Source organism: Erigeron canadensis, chromosome 1 (assembly GCF_010389155.1).
Source record: "Erigeron canadensis isolate Cc75 chromosome 1, C_canadensis_v1, whole genome shotgun sequence".
Lineage (NCBI taxonomy): Eukaryota > Viridiplantae > Streptophyta > Magnoliopsida > Asterales > Asteraceae > Erigeron > Erigeron canadensis.
The window spans coordinates 23,592,658-23,609,117 of record NC_057761.1 but is presented as its reverse complement, the minus strand read 5'-3'; the positions used below and the strand labels follow the sequence as shown (position 1 = coordinate 23,609,117).

The 16,460-nt window shown below is 36.3% G+C and overlaps 1 long non-coding RNA gene across 1 annotated transcript; it reads right to left on the bottom strand.

The window, feature by feature from the left end:
- Window positions 1-11,027: 11,027 nt before the first annotated feature.
- LOC122585802 lies at window positions 11,028-12,268 on the bottom strand. Its single transcript, XR_006321788.1, has 2 exons — window positions 12,025-12,268; window positions 11,028-11,789 (listed from the first exon to the last, which is right to left on the bottom strand). It is a non-coding gene; the product is annotated as an uncharacterized LOC122585802 (long non-coding RNA).
- Window positions 12,269-16,460: the final 4,192 nt, after the last annotated feature.

Below are 16,460 nucleotides of genomic sequence, written 5' to 3'. Positions count from 1 at the left end.
TCATTAACAATGGTGACATTTTCACGTGTGCGGCTTTTTTCGTATATTTCTCCCCGTGTTAGTTCCTTGCCGTTATTTTTCATAGCCTGTATAAAATAATTAATCTATTTTTAACTATGATTTTTTACTTTAACAACTAAACTCATAGATACCACTACAATTGAATTTCCAAATAGATAGCTTATAATTTACCTACTCGTGAGCAAGTCTAGTGAATGATTTTGTACCAGTGACATAGGGTTTGATGTGTCGTTTGTGTATAATGAAAAGCGGTCAAGTTTTAAATTTATAAAATTAAGGAAATACCAAACTAAACACACTCACGGACAGTGGATCCGTTCGTTTGTAATAAAGCTATTAGGTAAGACCAGGTTCGTTCGCAGGGACTATGTTTAAGAACTAAGCAAGATTAAGTAATACTAAGATTTGTTGGGGGGTTGGTTTAATGACCCAATGTTAGTTTGTTTTGAAAGCAGTTAGTAATTTAAGCAAGTTAGTAATTCCGAAGAATTAATCTGAAAGAGAGTTGTTTTAAACAAAAAGATTAAAAGTCATCTACCTTGAATCAGATCCATGGCATGTTTCAGGTTGCATTATTCAATACAATAGTTGGGATCTAAATAAGTCACTAGACTCGGCCACGTGGGTACCACCGTATCCGCTAACAAATCCGTATTTCCTACTCAAATCCCCTAACCGATTAGCTACAAGTGTGAGTACCACCCTGTCCACCTATAGTTATCTAACCAATTAGTTTGTTTAACTATTAAGTAACAATCTTGTCTATCGATTTATCAATCCGTTAATACGTTTAATCCTATTATTATTAAATTGTTCTTTACCAGGACATAAAGCCGACTATCTAAACCTTAGACAATCAAGATCAAATAGACACACAAATAATACCATTACAAGCATGCATACATAACCAATAGTTCAACAATAAATAGCAAGGATTAAATATATATTAAGATCACGACAAAACATTAAGTGTATCTAGCATGCAACCATCACATAATCATTTTACATCATCTTAGTAGATGAATAATTATTTAGCTACTCATAATAAAAGAACAATCACAATCAATAATATATAAATCCATAATGTACCGACAGAGAAATAGAGAATTGATTGATGTCGAATTACTGCTCGTCATGGTTGCTTCTGTGACTCTCGCTCGTGACATACACCTCCTCCTTCCCGATTGATGATTAAGATGATTATGTTGTTAAGTATTGATGTTTGATCTCCGGATGATATGTGGGTGTTAGGAGGGTTTAGACATGGTGAAAATACCCTAGAAATGGCCCCAAAGTCGACTGGAATGAGTATTTTGCGACCCTAGGGTTTTAGAAGGGTATTTATAGGTTTTCGGATAAATCCTAGTTGAACCGACCTTGGGAACGCCGTTGGCAAAAGTCCAAGCGACGCCGGTGGGCTCCCAGCTCCGCTGGTTGACTTCAGGATTACTTCCAGCAGCGCTGGAGGCTTCAAGTGCAACACAAAAGTTGTAGATCTTTCTCTCGTCTTTCCGTGGATAGCTTATTCGTCAGAAACGGAGTCCGTATGAAGAAGTTATGCCCAAAATACTAACACGTGGTCATAGGCTTCATGTCAACACTAGTTTCTTCATCTTAAGTCATGAATCTCGACCTGAGTCTTCATCGAACCATCATTTATCTTCCTTTAAGTCCTTCATCACCATTTCTTGACGTTTTCCTTCATGCCACGAGCAATTAACCCGAAATCACACACACACACACACACACACACACAGACACACACACACACACATATATATATGTCATTAAGTATCATAAGTTCATTCAAATGACTATAAAATGGCCAAAACAAGTGCGAAAAAAGTCTATATAATTATCGCTCATCAAATACCCTCACACTTAAGCTTTTGCTTGTCCTTAAACAAATTGTCCAAAAGAAAAATAAAAACATTAAATGATGAGCGGACAACTTAAGTGACAAAACTTTTATACTTTTCAAAACATTCAAAGGCTAGTCATGTAATTTGTTTTTGAGAAAGCTTTAAGACAAAATCTGTAAGCTATAGCTAGAGGTAAAGATAATGAGTCAGTCAAAACTAAAAGTTAACCTTATATTCGTGTTAATACCTCTAAAACCGTTCTATAATTCCACATGTCCTACAGCTCAATCTTACTTCCTTCTGCTGACTAGTTAAGCACTTAATTAAGGTTTGTATAGCAATCAAAACTACTAGCTATTAGCAAGGCATTCACATTTCAAGGTTTGTGTACTTGTGAGTCACTACTTAGATATACTCCTACACTAAAGTCATGCTCGCTAGCTACATACTAAAGCAGTTGTACAATATTATGATCTTTAATAGTTGAGACAGCGATGACAGGTCGGTGGTTCCCCACACGCAGAGCGACATAACTTGATGCGTTTAGATTTTACTCGTTATTAGTTCTTTGAACTTTATTAATCTACTGATTGTCTTTCTTACAGAATTTACTACATTTATCATGCAATAGACATTATTAGAGACCCCAGATGACTCATACTTCTACTCCGCATGCAACTAGTTTACATTAAATAGTGTAAGAATTAAGGCGAACCATACATCTAAACTAGTTACTACACAAGCACGTATAATTAAGTCCAATTAATACACCTTTACTAATGACTAGATAGCTCTAATTGCTAGGCATATTAAAGTCCGGTTAAATGTGTTATGGTAAACATAATCGTATACAGTTTCAGTCTAAGCTCTAGTCCAGTTGGAAGCATGAACAACCACAAATCTATAGTTACCAAAGCTAATATTGCTTAATTATCGTCATCTTTTGTCTTCTTGCGAAGCTTATTTCTCCAAAAATGATTTTAGACACAAGAAAAATTTTAAATTTTGCATGAATTGAGTAGAAAACTTGAAATTTGTACTCATTAAACACCGGGTTTTTCCTATTCCATCCCCCACACTTAAATTGTACAACGCCCTCATAGTACAAGACATTAAAACTAAAGGACATAAAAAGATAAGAGTTAAGATACTTCCCGGGTTTAAGCACTTGAAGATGGCAAATGTGGAGTCACTAAGAATCATCATCTTCAAAGCTCAAGTCGACTCCATTTGATGGTGATCCATTGAAGTTCCTCCAGCTCCTTTCTTTTTGTTATTTTTGATTTTTTTGGATTTTTGGGTTTTTCTGTTTTTTTTTCCCAGACTTTTCGCGATCTGGTGAGCTGGCTTGAACCCGGAGAGGCGCTGGCAAGCTAGGAGCGGCGCTGGACTGTCTTGAGCGGCACTCGTGAGCATTGAGCGGCGCTAGGAAGCCTAGGTGTCTTTCCTAGCGGCGCTGGAGGTCTTCTAGCAACGCTTACGGATCCTGTACGTGTTTCGATGTCTGATTTCTTCAGCGATTTGATGCTTAAACTCCCCCACACTTAGATTTTGACCAAGTGCATGGTTTCCTTCAGACTGTAAAACTAAATACTCCTGTACACTTCAATCAAAATATCAAAATGGAAAATAACAAGCTAAAGCAGAAAAATAAAAAATAAAAATACAGCTTGGGTTGCCTCCCAAGAAGCGCTAAGTTTGCCGAGTTTTCAGCCAGACTCTTGCCTACATGGTCTATTTGTTACCTTCAAAGAACGAGAGTTCATCTATGATAACTCCCGTTACACTTTCCTCATCATGATACAACTTCACCCTATGACCATTTACAATAAATGACCCTCCATTTGACTTAAAAAGTTCTACATAACCTGCTGGGAACACATGCTTAATCACATACGGTCCCGTCCATCTAGAAGTTAACTTTGGTTGCTTCAATTTGAACTTGGAAAAAAACAGAAGAACCTTATCTCCAACCTTAAAATCTTTTATCCTAATTCTACGGGCATGCCAAGCCTTAGTCCTTTCTTTGTAAAGCCTAGAGTTGTCATATGCTTCTTGTCTAATTCTAATTCATTTAGTTGTAACAATCTATGTTCCCCAGCTGCATCTAAGTCCATGTTACAATTCTTAACTGCCCAAATCGACTTATTAACTATCTCTAACGGTAAATGACAAGCTTTCCCAAAAAGTAAACGATACGGGTTGGTCCCTATAGGTGTCTTAAAGGCTGTCCTAAATGCCCATAGAGCATCATCAAGCTTCTTTGCCCAATTCTTGGGATTACTTTCTATGGTTTTCTCTAAAATTTGCTTAATTGCTCTATTAGTGTTCTCTACTTGGCCACTAGTTTGGGGATGGTAAGAAGTGGAAAACCTATGTGTTACACCATATCTTTTTAACACTTTTTCTAGTTGGGAGTTTGCAAAATGGGTTCCTCTATCACTAATAAGGGCTTTTGGCATGCCATATCTACTAAACAAATTCTTAAGAAAATCTACTACTACCTGAGCATCGTTAGTGGGTAAAGCCTTGGCTTCAACCCATTTTGATACATAATCTACAGCAACTAAAATGTATCTGAATTTGTGAGACAGTGGGAATGGTCCCATAAAGTCTATCCCCCAAACATCAAATATTTCACAAACCTGGATACCCTGTAGCGGCATTTCATCCCACTTTGTTATGTTCCCTTTGCGCTGGCATGCATCACAGTTTTTGACTAAAGTTTGTGCCTCTCGATATATCGTCGGGCAATAAAACCCTGCATCAAAAACCTTTTTGGTAGTCACAGATGGTCCATAATGTCTACCAGTCGGTCTTGAGTGACAACCATCAAGGATTTCCCCCGTTTCTTCCTCGGGCACACACCTCCTCATAATTCCATCTGCATACATTCTAAAAAGAAACGGGTCGTCCCAATGGTAATACTTTAAATCAGAAAAGAATTTCTTCCTTTGCTGATAAGTAAAATCTTTTGGCACAACATTAGTAGCGCGGTAATTCGCAATATCAGCATACCATGGTGTCCTATCAAGTTTTTCAACTAGCCTAGCATTCATTAAATATTCATCCGGGAATGCATCATCTATGTCTGACTCTCTTAATTCCTCTAAATGGGGGTTTTCTAGTCTACTAAGGTGGTCAGCAGCTAAGTTCTCAGCACCCTTCTTATCTTTAATTTCTACATCAAACTCTTGCAACAATAATACCCACCTAATCAACCTAGGCTTGGCATCCTGTTTACTTAATAAGTATTTGACGGCAGAATGGTGGGTAAAAATCACAGTCTTACTTAACAACAAATAGGATCTAAATTTTTCTAAGGTAAACACTATAGCTAACAACTCTTTCTCAGTTGTGGTGTAATTCCTCTGGGCTTCATTTAGGGTTTTACTAGCATAGTAAATAGGCCTAAAATGTTTCTCTATCCTTTGTCCTAACACTGCTCCTACTGCAAAGTCACTGGCATCACACATTATTTCAAAGGGTAACTCATAATCGGGAGACACTACTATAGGTGAGTTAATTAAGTGGTCCTCAAGTGTTTCAAAAGATTTTTCACATTCTGCATCAAAATCAAATTTTACATCTTTTTCTAAAAGCTTAGTCAATGGCCTAGCTATCTTTGAAAAGTCTTTAATGAATCTCCTATAAAATCCTGAATGTCCTAAGAAACTCCTAATTCCCTTAACATTAGTAGGTGGTGGTAATCTTTTTATCACATCTATCTTAGCTTTATCTACTTCTATGCCTGCCTTGGATACCTTATGTCCTAAAATTATCCCTTCTTTTACCATAAAATGACATTTCTCCCAATTTAACACAAGATTAGCCTATTCACATTTACCTAACATCCTATATAGGTTATTCAAGCATACATCAAAAGAATTACCATATACAGAAAAATCATCCATAAAAACTTCCAAAGATGTTTCTAACAAGTCCTGAAAAATTGCAGTCATGCACCTTTGAAAGGTGCCAGGGGCATTACATAATCCAAAAGGTATTCTACGGTAGGCATATGTTCCATATGGGTAGGTAAAGGTGGTCTTTCCTTGATCATCGACTGCAACAGGTATTTGTAAGTACCCAAAGAATCCATAAAGAAAACAGAAATACTCGTTACCGGCATCATTTAATTTCCTATAATCAATGCAAACTCTCCAACCCGTGATTGTTCTAGTTGGGACAAGCTCACCGTGGTCATTAGTTACTACAGTCATACCCCCCTTCTTAGGCACACAATGTATAGGGCTGACCTACTCACTATCAGAAATAGGATAGATTATACCTGCGTCTAACAACTTAATTACTTCTTTCTTGACAACATCTTTCATATTAGGATTCAACCGTCTCTGCCGTTGGACGACAGGTTTTACATTACCTTCAAAATGAATTCTATGTTTGCAAAAAGACGGGTCTAAACTTGGTATGTCGGATAAACGCCAAGAAAAAGCTTTTTTATGATTTTTCAAAACTTTTAAAAGACGTGATTTCTCTATACCCGATAGTTTAGAAGATATGATTACTGGAAGATAAGACTTACCTTGTAGGAATGCATATTCCAAGCCTTTCGGTAATGGCTTGAGCTCTAAGTCAGCCGGTGGGTCCTCCAAAGAAGTAGGCAACGAGCCTGGTTTTACTGCTTCCATTTCATCGAATACATTATCCTCAAGCTCTCCTGCATCCCATGGGTGTACCTGCAAATTAGTTCCAATATTATGTTCAGTCAACTCCTCTGTGTTCCCTATTTCAAGTACTTCGTTAATTGACATGTCTAAATACCTATCTAATTCATCAACTTCTAAACAATCCTCTTCACTACAAGGGTATTCTAATCCTTTACCAATAGTAAATCTAAGTCTGTCTTTTCCATTACCTAGGGAAATTTCTTTATCCTTAACCCTAATGATTGCATCTGCTGTATGTAAAAATGGTCTACCTAATATTATGGGTACCTTAGCATCTTCTATCATCTCTAGAATAACAAAATTTACCAGAAAGGTTAAATTTCCTACTCTTATTCGCATGTCCCTAGCTATTCCTATTGGGTGGTCATATGATTGGTTTGCTAACCTAAGGCTTATAAAAGTCTTTTCTAAATTCTTAGAGGAAATTTTAAGTTAAAGTGAGTGTGGCATTACATTAATACTAGCTCCTAGGTCAGCTAAAGCATCACAAGTTACATTATTATCTAAAGTACAAGTAACAAGAAAACTCCATGGGTCCCCCAACTTTGGTGGGAATTTATCTGCTAACGGTGTAGAGCACTCCTCGTCCACTTCTATTCCTCTTGGCTCCTCAGAGCTCCTGCTGCTTTTTATCTTCTCCTTCAAGACCCTCGGGTAAGATGGTATACCTGCAAGATATTCAAGTAATGGTATGGTTACGAGAGTCTCTTTTAATACATTGCGGAGTGTTTTAGTCCTCGCTTCCATCTTCTCTCTTCTCATGCGTTGATGGAAAGGCACGGTTTTACTGTAAGGTGTGTTTTTCGGTGTTGAAACTGGGTTCTGGGGATTCCAGCGGCGTTGGAAGTATTCCTGGGGTTTCCAGTGGCGCTGTCAGGGTTGGTAGCGGCACTGGGCGTGTTCTAGGTGCCACCAGTGGCGCTGGGGTACTCACCAACGGTGGTAGGAGTGTTCCAGGGGCTACTAATGGCGCTGGTTTTGCCGAAGTGGTTTCGATTCTTCCTTGCTTCTGTTTCCAGTTCCCGCTTCTGCTTCATTCTCATCCTTACTCCTTTCTTCATCCTCCAGTGGGTTTGGTGGTGATTTCGTCTCCTTCCCCGATCGAGTTGTTATTCCTTTTAACTCGTCTTGCTTAGCCTTTCCTACTGATAAATACCCGAACATACCTCCTCCTATGATATCTAAATATTTTCTTAATTGATCATCCACTCCATCATAAAAGATATCCAGAACTTCCTTATCATCCATCCCTTCACCATAACATTTCCTATTCATCCTAATTAATCTTTTCCATGACGCACCAATTGTCTCTTCTTCTTTCTGTTTGAAATTCCTAACTTCCTCCTTCAACCTCTTTGCCATTTCTCTAGGGAAATACCTACCAACAAACCTATCCTCCAATTCTTTCCACGTACTAATACTTAGCTCCTCTAATTCATCAAACCATTCCAATGCTTCTCCTGCCAATGAGTACCCGAAAAGAACTAGTTTAACATTATCCTGGATAACATCCTTGTATTTGAACTTTGATGTGCAAAATCGAGCTTTAAATGTATAAACTAAAATTATCCAAAAACTCACTACTACGCACTCACGGGCAGTGGACCCGATCGTTTGTAAAGTCTGAGTTTGTTCTCAGGGATTGAGAAATGATTAGTTGCTTGTAAAGTGGTCTGGAAAACGGGTGTTGCTTCGAAATTCCTTTTGACAATTAAATAAATGGGTTTGCAAAATGATTGCATAATTTTAAAAGAACGGTTCAGACTGTATAATTAAAAGTCATCCACCTTGACTTCCCTTGACTTCAAATGTGATTTCATTTGATGAAGAACAAATTCTCTAGAGTTTAAAAGATAATCGTGACAATATTAAGCTACTCACGTGGTACCACCAACCGCGAACAAATTATAGAATAACCTAACTACTAGTCGAATTACCCAAGCCGGTACCACCAAAACCAAGACAATTCTTCTAACAATCAGTTTTATTGACTATCAAATTATCAATCGAACCTATGTGACAATAACGTGGTACCACCAACCGATATCAATCACGTTGAAAAAATTAATCTTTTCTTAAAATGATATTCACTATCATACCATGAACTAGTGATAATTACTTATAGACAAGTAACCGTTTTAAAATCACATACACATTCAACCGGTACCACCAATGAAGAATCATATGCAACCAATATCGAAATTAATTAATGAAAAGAATTAATATCATCAAGATCACAGAACAACGATAATTAAATAAACCCTTTTGAATTAAAAATATTGCAATCACATTATCCGTCTAGTTTCATCAAGGTGGATGATTAAACAGTTAGCCACTCATGATCAATTCACAATAATGAATAAAATAGAAGAGAAACATGATGTACCAATTGTTTGAAGAAAATAAAATGCAAGACAATAAGTAGATACGATCTAGATGGGTGCCCGTGAATCTTCAACGAATCCGCCTAAGAAATAATCTTGATTGGAGGAAGAAGAACCCTTGTAGAACAGCTCCTAGAAAGATTTTTGATAACTGGAAAAATTAGGTTCTGGTTATATTTATACCCCCTCCAATCTGATGCTTAAGTCGGCTAAAATCCTTTTCAGATTCGGCCTTTCACTGCGGCGCAGTGGCTATGTGGCCTCCCACTGCGTCGTAGCCAATTTCCTCTGACCAAAGTGTACGTTTTCCATGGCTCTGACTGCGGCGCAGTGGACTTGTGTCCTCCTGACTGCGGCGTAGTCAAGCCTTTGACCTGGGTGATCGTTGACTTTCGTTTCACTGCGGCGCAGTGGAACGTGATACCACCCACTGCGGCGCAGCCTAATTCTTCTGATCAAATCCTTTTCTTGCAACGATTCCCACTACGGCGAAGTGGGCATGTATACCCCTCCACTGCGTCGCAGTGGAGCATATCTTAGCCGAATTCATCTTTTTCCAGCTTTTAACTCCAAATTACATTCTCTCGACCACATCAAGCAACTCTCGTTATCAAGAATCTTTATCTTGGCCAAAGATCATCCAAAAATGTGCCAAATGAACGCGTAACCTGTTAAGCACCTGAAAACATTAACAAACACCATAAACGCGCCAAATGCACATACAATCAACTTAAAATACTCAAATAAATGGCCATTAATGATGTGGGTAATGGGTATAAATTAGTCACATCAAACATTCCACAGTGATAAGTGAAATCCCTCATATGCTTATGTGGATCCCGTTTCTCCTTCCCGTCAAACAAGTATTCCCTAACTAACTTCAAATGAAGCTTGTTCGGGGCGAACACGTCTGGTAGGTCAGGAGTACAAATGGGAGATTCGGGACTAGATGGAACTACCCTAGTCTCCATCATCGAGAGATCAAAATCCTTCTCAACTGCCATGTTGCTGCTAATCTCTGTAAAACAAACACTAAAAGCAACTCGTGAAAAGCAACAATTTATTGATAAAAACAAAAAAGAAGAAGATAAAAAATTAAAACTAAGCTAATCTAACAAAACAAAAATTTTTTTTTGTATTTTTAAAATTTTTTTATTCTTTTGAGTTTTATATATTAATGAAAACAAAATCTAAACTAACTTAAGCTAGAAGGAAAATAAAAGACAGAAAAGTAACCTTCTCGTGAGTGAACACGAAAAAGGGTCGAATCACAAAATCTCACTAAATTCCTAGACAAATAGTCCCCGACAACGGCGCCAAAAACTTGATGTGTCGTTTGTGTATAATGAAAAGCGTTCAAGTTTTAAATTTATAAAATCAAGGAAATACCAAACTAAACACACACTCACGGACAGTGGATCCGTTCGTTTGTAATATAGCTATTAGGTAAGACTAGGTTCATTCGCAGGGACTATGTTCAAGAACTAAGCAAGATTAAGTAATACTAAGATTTGTTGGGGGGTTGGTTTAATGACCCAATGTCAGTTTGTTTTGAAAGCAGTTAGTAATTTAAGCAAGTTAGTAATTCCGAAGAATTAATCTGAAAGAGAGTTGTTTTAAACAGAAAGATTAAAAGTCATCTACCTTGAATCAGATCCATGGCATGTTTCAGGTTGCATTATTCAATACAATAGTTGGGATCTAAATAAGCCACTAGACTCGATCACGTGGGTACCACCGTATCCGCTAACAAATCCATATTACCTACTCAAATCCCCTAACTGATTAGCTACAAGTGTGAGTACTACCCTGTCCACCTATAGTTATCTAACCAATTAGTTTGTTTAACTATTAAGTAACAATCTTGTCTACCGAATTACCATTCCGTTAATACGTTTAATCCTATTATTATTAAATTGTTCTTTACCGGTCCATGACATAAAGCCGACTATCTAAACCTTAGACAATCAAGATTATGTAGACACACAAATAATACCATTACAAGCATGCGTACGTAACCAACCGTTCAACAATAAATAGCAAGGATTAAATATATTAAGATCACGACAAAACGTTAAGTGTATCTAGCATGCAACCATCACATAATCATGTTACATCATCTTAGTAGATGAATAATTATTTAGCTACTCATAATAAAATAACAATCACAATCAATAATATATAAATCCATAATATACCGACAGAGAAATAGAGAATTAATTGATGTCGAATTACTGCTCGTCACGGTTGCGGCTGTGACTCTCGCTCACGACGTATGCCTCCTCCTTCTCGATTGATGATTATGATGATTATGTTGTTAAGGAGGGTTTAGATCTAGTGAAAATACCCTAGAAACAGCCCCAAAGTCGACTAGAATGAGTATTTTTCGGCCCTAGGGTTTTAGAAGGGTATTTATAGGTTTTCGGATAAACCCTAGCTGAACCGACCTTGGGAGTGCCGCTGGCAGAATTCCCAGCGGCGCTGGTGGGCTCCCAGCTCCGCTGGTGATGTTCCAGGTCCGCTGGTTGACTTTAGGATTACTTCCAGCGGCGCTGGAGAGAAATGAGCGGCGCTGGAGGCTTCAAGTGCAACATGAAAGTTGTAGATCTTTCTCTCGCCTTTCCGTGGATAGCTTATTCATCAAAAAGGGAGTCCGTATGAAGAAGTTATGCCCAAAATACTAACACGTGGTCACAGGCTTCATATCAACACAAGTTTCTTCATCTTAAGTCTTGAATCTCGACCCGAATCTTCATCGAACCATCATTTATCTTCCTTTAAGTCCTTCATCACCATTTTTGACGTTTTCCTTCATGCCACGAGCAATTAACCTGAAATCATATATATATGTCATTAAGTATCATAAGTTCATTCAAATGACTATAAAATGCCCAAAACAAGTGCGACAAAAGTCTATATAATTATCGCTCATGAGGGTTCTTCCATTTTTTTCACGACTATTTCGTTTTTTTCTCACAGATTTCCTATAAACTAATAACAAGAGTAATATATAGTTGATACTAAAGACTCATTAGTAGTCGAGAGATCAATGGTTAATGTCGATACCTGGTATTTTGGATCCATCCATTGGGTCACCAAGTCCTTAAACTGTTCTAGATTCACCCTTTTATCAGTTTGTGTTGCCACAATTTGATCAACAGAAAGATTTGAATCATAGTTTCGTGATTTTACTAAGTTTCTTCAAGTGTTCAATTTTTTTCCCATGCTAGACAGAATCCATTTTTTGATAACACGTGTCTCCCTTGGCGCAAAAACAAACTTTTCATACAAGTAAAACTTATACATGTTAACAAATATATAACAATAGTTAAATTTTACAACCTTTACATAATTTTCATTCTAAAATTAAGAATACCTTTACGCCAATCACAACAGTTTAAATCAACATTTGCAGACCTTCTTACAATGGATCCTAAGAATTGTGTGAGTACGACATAGAATGTAAGCTACTACATCTACAAGAGTACGTCATTTTTCCATAATCAAGTAATTCAGATTCAACAAGTTGTATGGTTGCAAAAAACATACCTAATGTTATAAAATACTATATTAAAAGTAAAATTATAAAACACTATAAACTAAAAAATCTAAATTAGTAATTAATACGAGCATTTAAAAAAGTAATCAGATAAATTCAAATTGAAAGTGAAAAGAACAACATGAGATCTTTCAATACAGAGTAACAATCACAAGACATGACATTACAAATAATATAAAGTATTCAACTCAATTATGTAAACACATCAATCTGCCTATTTTCCTTTCATAAAAATTAAAAAATATTACTTAATTTTACAAATGATATACGTGAGACTTGAAGAAAATGGGGGAAAAAACAACAGAATAATTAATTAAATTCAATACAAATATTAATCAAAAACCATCTTAGGACTAAATAAATCTTAGTTATTGATTATGATTTAAAAAACCTTAAAATTGAATGAAGGTATGACATTATATTTAAGAAAAATAAAATTTAATAAAGACAATTGTAAAAAAGAAAACAAAAAGTTAATGAAGGATCACCTTGGTGTTCAAATAACAAAGAAGGAAGGGACGATGGTTGCTGAGGAAAAGAAAAGTGAGGGTTTGTAAAAACTAGTGTTGAGATGGAGATGAGTTAGGTTAGAAGAAAGGATAATTGAGAAAATAAAAGATTATTCTAGATAGATAGAGTGATGAGCGGGAATACATAAAGATTTACCCGCCTGTTGATCGATTAAAGAAAATTTTGAGGCCCGCCTATTATCAATTCATGGAAATTTTAAGAAATTAGTGGCGCCCAGTTAGAACTATGAAATTATGAAATAAAAAAAGTTAACATATAATGGCATAAAAGTTTAAATGACACAAATTCTCATCACCTATAATGACATATATTTCTTTCTGCCACTAATATCTATGTACATTACTAACACAACCTATAAGTGCCACTAAATATATATATCTTTTAGTAACACATGGCATATGCCATTAAAAACCACCATATAATAGCATATAAAAATGTGTCACTAAAAATGTGTGCCACTAAAAGGTAATTTTTTTTGTAGTGCATGTTTAATTGTTACTGAACACCTACTAATATTGATACTAATATAGAGTAACTCTATAATATATGTTCAAAACTTCTTCTGCGCATGCGATGCCATAAGAGACTACCTTCACATTACTGTCATAGATATAATATCATATTTTTAATAAAATATCTTACAATATAGGTATTTCACTACATACACTTAGGACGATCATAAGATATGAACCAGAAGATAGCGATGTGAATAATTAGATGATCAATGTCATTGTTGTGCATCATAACAGCAAAAAAGCATATATTATAACTTGAGTATATATCTGCGAGGAGTTTATAAGTTTACCATTCCAACTTGTGCAAATAGGTTGCTCGCTATTGCATTAGGGTAATAACGAAAAACATCGTACCTGAAATCAAACAAAAGGATAAAATGGCAACAATAACCATGAGCATAACAGTAGCAGCAGTTATTGCCCCATACCCATGAGCATTGGCGTGAGCAGCTAAGCTAAGGTTTTTTATTATAGTTCTCATGAGCATAAGAGCAAATGACTTACAATTTGCTATGAAGAAGGTTCCATTGTTGTACTTGTAGCAAGTTCAATAAAACGGCTTTGATTCTCATCAAATGCATCTTCATTGTATTACTCATGACGGTGTTAGCCTCAAAACAAAGAATAGAAAAACATGGTTGAATCATAGCATGGTATGTTGCAGGTAGCTTTTTGAGTAATCCTTGGCTTTCCTTTGTTCAAACTGCACACTTGGATCTTTCCAATAACTCTTAATCAGTTCTTTGTTTCCGTCAATTTGAAGTTGCATCTTCATGTCTGCGTGTGCCTTCCCTTTCTTATGCATCTTTGTATTATCGCTCTCCATTGGTGCTTTCCCTTTAGTCTTAGTTTAGCTTTCTCTTCTTCTAAAAGCACCCGTAATTCAGCCATAAGCTTTCGTGCTGATGGGATGTCCTTCACTGCACAATCTCCTGCATGATCTCAAGCAATTTTATACTTAGATGTAGATAGATTCTGTTGGAATATGATCACGTTATAATAAACGCATGTCCAGAAATCATTTAAGCCTACGGGGTTATACAAAAATGACACGTAAACTCTATGTAATTAATTAATGTATTGAAGTAATATATTGATTAATTTGATCATGAAATAATTAATAAACTATTAAAAGATTAATAGTGTTTATTAATTAATTAAAAGAGAAGGATTAAAGTGTAAATTAGAAAAAATAAGGAAGTTTCCTAATTACACTAACAGAGGGGGGTGAGCCGAATTTAGGAGAGGGTTTTCTAATCCTCTACAAACTTGGTCACCAAGAAATAAAACCCTAACTATTTACCCTATATATAGGGGTTAAGGGTTAAGGGTTTTGTGTGACAATTAGAATTGTAAAAACCCTAAACTTAATCCTTCCTCTCGTTCCTCTTTGGTTTTGGTCGAACAAAAGCAAAAACCAAACTTACAATTTGGTTTAGTTTCATACGTAAACTTATATTAATATAAGTTTAAGTCATGAAACTTTTATTACACATTATCAATAGATTTGATTTGGTTGTGCAGTTATTTTAGTTTCGACTTCAACAAAAGGTAAAAGCACACAACGGGTTTGTGAGTTCATGATTAGGTACTAGCATACATCATGGGGGTGTCAAGTGTGCGATCGTAGAGGGGTTTTAGTTTAGACCCTATAATAATAATAATAATAATAATAATAATAATAATAATAATAATAATAATAATAATAATAATAATAATAATAATATAATAATAATAATTAATAATAATATTATTGGAAGCTTTGCACAAAGGTACACATATTCTATTCATTACTTTGTTAATTAATAGTATTGCATATACGTTTCTATTCCGCTGCGTACTCGTGATTTGTTATGTGTTTATGTTCAAATATTCTAACAGTGGTATTGTAAGTGCACATCTATGTCAATAGCAGCCTAGATTGTTTGGGCTTATTTGTAATATGTCTTTGTCATGTGATTGTTATTAATGAACTTTGTATTATGCATAGAATACTAGATTAAGTTTAAGTATTGAATGTATGATAATATTCTGCTAAGTATGAAATGCGACCTCGTATTTGCAGGGTCAAATATGAGTCAAGCTATAGGAATACGACCCCGTATTTGCAGGGTCAAATACAAGGCGAATCAGCAATTACGACCTCGTAATTGTGACGGGTTGGGCATAGATTTGCAAGGCCGACTCGCTGAAGTCCAATCGGGTGTTTTCCTATAAATACCGAACCCTAACAGAGATTACGTTGAACATTTGTCGAATTATCAAACTAGTATAGCGGGTTAATAGGTCAAAGGATTGTTCCGCTAGCCCGAAGAAGATCTGCGAGGCAACAGATGATCTAGGGGCTTCTTTGTGAATCACCAAGTTATAGAGAGGGATTTCGAACCTCTGAATAACTGAAGCAAGCTATTGACGATCCGTTCCAGGGGTCCTACAAGTGGTATCAGAGCCTTTTGGTTTAATACCGGAAGGTTATGGCTTGTTGGTGATAGACAACGTTTAATTTAGGGTCGTTTAGACGTGATTATTTCATGAGTTTACGACTGAAAATCTTGTTCGTGGTATATCTTGGTGTTTGCAGCCGTCGAAAGTGTGTTTTTGGCTTTTAGGGTTTCGAGTTCAAGAGAACTGAAGACTCAACATCGTTTGCGACCTTGCGAGCTCGTATTACCTCATCCAACTCGTATTTTGACTTGGGTAGCTAATTACGACCTCGCCAATTCAATTGCGACTCCGTGAGCTCATTTACGACCTCACAGCTCTAATTGCGACCTCGTATATCTTTGACCTCGTGAACTTTACGACCTCGTTTATTTTAAAAAGTTCGTAAACTTTGCTAGCTCGGAGAAAATGACGTCTCAATTACCAGCAAACTATCAGGCTTTGCTGAATCAAAT